Source organism: Melanerpes formicivorus, unplaced genomic scaffold (genome assembly GCF_026170545.1).
Source record: "Melanerpes formicivorus ecotype bairdi unplaced genomic scaffold, bMelFor1.0.p_v2 SCAF_242, whole genome shotgun sequence".
Taxonomy (NCBI): domain Eukaryota; kingdom Metazoa; phylum Chordata; class Aves; order Piciformes; family Picidae; genus Melanerpes; species Melanerpes formicivorus.
Window position 1 is genome coordinate 165,001 of NW_027142594.1, and position 4,282 is coordinate 169,282.

Consider the following 4,282-nt stretch of genomic DNA (forward strand, 5'->3'; position numbering starts at 1 on the left):
GTTAGCGGTTTGCGCGGAGCCCCCCCTTCCCGCCGTTGCCTCTTGCCGCTACCCCCGCCCCCCCCCCCCGCTGCCGGTTTGCGCGGAGCCCCCCCGCCTGCCGTTGCCTCTTGCCGCGGCCACCACCGCCCCCCCCACACCCCCCGGCCCCCGTTACCGGTTTGCGCGGAGCCCCCCCTCCCGACGTTGCCTCTTGCCGCTGCTGCCACCCCCAGCTCCCCACACCCCCCGGCTCCCGTTACCGCTTTGCACGGAGCCCCCCCGCCCGCCGTTATCTCTTGCCGCTGCCGCGACCCATCTCCCCCCCCCCCGCCGCCGCTAACTGCCCCCCGAAGCCGCTAGCAGCTGGGCACCCCCCGCCAAAGCCGCCGCGGCTTCCCCTTCCCACATTGTCCCCTGGAGGGGGGATCGCGACGCGGGCTGCCGCTTCCCTCCCGGGCTGCCCGGCTGCTCTCTAACCCCTGCGACCGAGGCGGCGCTGTTAGGGCGGCCGTGCCGGTGCCCCTTGCCGCAGCTAGCCTCTCGCCGCTGCCCCTCCCGTCCGTCGTCCCCCGTCCCCAAAAACTTGCTGCTCTCCACGCTGGAGCCTGCACGGGGGAGGTTGCGCTCCGCTCCTCCGGCCCTAAAGCCGCCCTCGCCCGCCCCCCGGCTTGCCGCTTGGCTGGGCTGCCCGCCCGCCCGCTAATCCCCCCAACGCCCCCACCCCAAAAACACCCCAGCCCTACCGCATGCCGCTCCCCCTCTCCCCGCTCTCGCTGACCGCTGCCACCCCCCCCCACCCCTCCCCCCCGAAACAAACCCCCCAGCCCTACCGCATGCCGCTCCCCCTCTCTCCCTAGCCTGCCCCCCCCGCCGTCGCTTGCTGCTGCCGCCGCCGCCGCCGCCGCCGCCGCCGCCGCCGGGACCCGCCTCGGTCTGGTGGCGCGCGCTCGGAGATCCCCGGCTACCCGTCCGTCCGTCCCTCCCTCCCGCCCCGCCCCGGGGGAGGGCCCGGGGCAGCGCGGGCAGGCGGGGAGCAAAAAAAGGCGCGGGCGCCAAAAAACGTCGGGGTCCCGGGGTGGCGGAGGGGGGCGGCGGCGGGGGCGGCGGCGGGTACACGGCGCCGGGTCCAGGGCGCCGGGTCCAGCCCGTCCCGGGGCGGGGACAGGTGGTGTCGTCCGTCCCCGCCCCCGTAACCTGCTCTGAAGCATCCGCTTCCCGCCGCGGTTCGCCCTCCACCCCCCCGCCGCACACGCAGCTGCCGCTTCCCGCCGCCTCTGCCCCCCGCCCCGGGATCAACCACCCGCCGGGTCCAGCCGGTCCCGGTCCCGGGAACCTGCTCCCGGGGCCAGCCGGAGCCACGCCCCCTCCTCTGACGCTTCCAGCTGCCGCCTCCCCTCCCACCCCCCAAACTCACACTGGCCCTCGCCGGCCCGCCCACCCGCCTACCTGCTTGCCCGCCGCCGCTGGGTGGCGTGCCGGACACTCTCGCACACAGGTACACAGACAGGGACACAGGGACACAGGCACTCGGGCACACAGGGACACAGGGACACAGGGACACAAGGACACAGGGACACAGGCACTCAGGCACTCAGGCACTCAGGGACACAGGGACACAGGGACACAGGCACTCAGGCACTCAGGGACACAGGGACACAGGGACACAGGGACACAGGCACTCAGGCACACAGGGACACAGGTGGCGGGCCGGAGGCCTCTCTCCACTGTGTGGCAGGGGTCCAAGAGCCACCCCAGCCCAACCCAGAGGGTCTTTTGCACCTCTCTAGAGGCCACCCAGAGACCCCAGGCCGCAGCAGAAGCCTCCCCCGCATGCTCTGCAGGCTTCCGACCCACCCCAGGCCGCACCAGAAGCCTCCCCCGCAAGCTCTGCAGGCTTCCGACCCACCCCAGGCCGCAGCAGAAGCCTCTCCCGCACGCTCTGCAGGCTTCTCAGCCACCCCAGGCCGCAGCAGAAGCCTCCCCCGCACGCTCTGCAGGCTTCTCAGCCACCCCAGGCCGCACCAGAAGCCTCTCCCGCACGCTCTGCAGGCTTCTCAGCCACCCCAGGCCGCACCAGAAGCCTCCCCCGCACGCTCTGCAGGCTTCTCAGCCACCCCAGGCCGCACCAGAAGCCTCCCCCGCACGCTCTGCAGGCTTCTCAGCCACCCCAGGCCGCAGCAGAAGCCTCCCCCGCACGCTCTGCAGGCTTCTCAGCCACCCCAGGCCGCACCAGAAGCCTCCCCCGCACGCTCTGCAGGCTTCTCAGCCACCCCAGGCCGCACCAGAAGCCTCTCCCGCACGCTCTGCAGGCTTCTCAGCCACCCCAGGCCGCACCAGAAGCCTCTCCCGCACGCTCTTCAGGCTTCTCAGCCACCCCAGGCCGCAGCAGAAGCCTCCCCCGCACGCTCTGCAGGCTTCTCAGCCACCCCAGGCCGCACCAGAAGCCTCCCCCGCACGCTCTGCAGGCTTCCCACCCACCCCAGGCCGCAGCAGAAGCCTCTCCCGCACGCCCTGCAGGCTTCTCAGCCACCCCAGGCCGCAGCAGAAGCCTCTCCCGCACGCTCTGCAGGCTTCTCAGCCACCCCAGGCCGCAGCAGAAGCCTCTCCCGCACGCTCTGCAGGCTTCTCAGCCACCCCAGGCCGCAGCAGAAGCCTCTCCCGCACGCTCTGCAGGCTTCTCAGCCACCCCAGGCCGCAGCAGAAGCCTCTCCCGCACGCTCTGCAGGCTTCTCAGCCACCCCAGGCCGCAGCAGAAGCCTCTCCCGCACGCTCTGCAGGCTTCTCAGCCACCCCAGGCCGCAGCAGAAGCCTCTCCCGCACGCTCTGCAGGCTTCTCAGCCACCCCAGGCCCCAACAGAAGCCTCTCCCGCACGCTCTGCAGGCTTCCGACCCACCCCAGGCCGCAGCAGAAGCCTCTCCCGCACGCTCTGCAGGCTTCCGTCCCACCCCAGGCCGCACCAGAAGCCTCCCCCGCACGCTCTGCAGGCTTCTCAGCCACCCCAGGCCGCACCAGAAGCCTCCCCCGCACGCTCTGCAGGCTTCTCAGCCACCCCAGGCCGCAGCAGAAGCCTCCCCCGCACGCTCTGCAGGCTTCTCAGCCACCCCAGGCCGCAGCAGAAGCCTCCCCCGCACGCTCTGCAGGCTTCTCAGCCACCCCAGGCCCCAACAGAAGCCTCTCCCGCACGCTCTGCAGGCTTCCGACCCACCCCAGGCCGCACCAGAAGCCTCCCCCGCACGCTCTGTAGGCTTCTGACCCACCCCAGGCCCCAACAGAAGCCTCCCCCGCACGCTCTGCAGGCTTCTCAGCCACCCCAGGCCGCAGCAGAAGCCTCTCCCGCACGCTCTGCAGGCTTCTCAGCCACCCCAGGCCGCACCAGAAGCCTCTCCCGCACGCTCTGCAGGCTTCTCAGCCACCCCAGGCCGCACCAGAAGCCTCTCCCGCACGCTCTGCAGGCTTCCGACCCACCCCAGGCCGCACCAGAAGCCTCCCCCGCACGCTCTGCAGGCTTCTCCGCCACCACAGGCCGCACCAGAGGATCTTTTGCACCTCTCTGGACGCCACCCAGAGACTCCAGGCCGCACCAGAGGCCCCCCCCCCCAACCATTTACAGGCTGCAGTGCCAGCCTAGGCCCCGCTGGCAGCCTCCCTTGTCTGCTTTGGAAGGCCTCCCATCCACTCCAGACCTGCCTGGAGGCCTCCCTCGACTGCTCCCGGGGCCCTCGAAGCCACCCTAGGCCTTTCTGGAGGACCTGCTCGACCGCTCGGGCGGCTTCTGACGCACCCTCGGCCATCCGGCGCCCAGCAGCTCCCAGGGCCAGGCACCGGCCTCCCCCTCCGGCCGCCCCTGGGGCCGGGGGTGGCTCGGACTCGGCGCCCCCAACGTGTCGTCCCGTCCCCCCCCCGCCCCGCACCGCCGAACATTCGCTGCAGCCGAGGGCTTGCCGCTCGACGCCTACCCCACCCGCCCAGCCCCCCGCTGCGGCCCGGCGCTGCCCCGGCCGCTGCGCCCCGCCTCTCATCGCTCCCCCCACCCGGCAACCGGCCGCCGGGCACGGCAAGTCCCAGGGCAGGGAACAGGTGCTGCCGGGACCCCGTGCTGGCTGCCGGCTTCCCGGGGCTGCCCCGGGCACGGACAGGTCGCCCCCCCCGCCCCGGCGAATGTTCACCGAACCGGCTGCCGGCTGCCTTCGAGCACCCCCCGCCCCCCGCCACTATCGTCCCCCCCGCCCCCCCTCCGCCTCCGCTGCCGCTTCTCCCCGCACCGCCTCCACTGCCTCCCCCCGCCGCCGGCGAACGAGT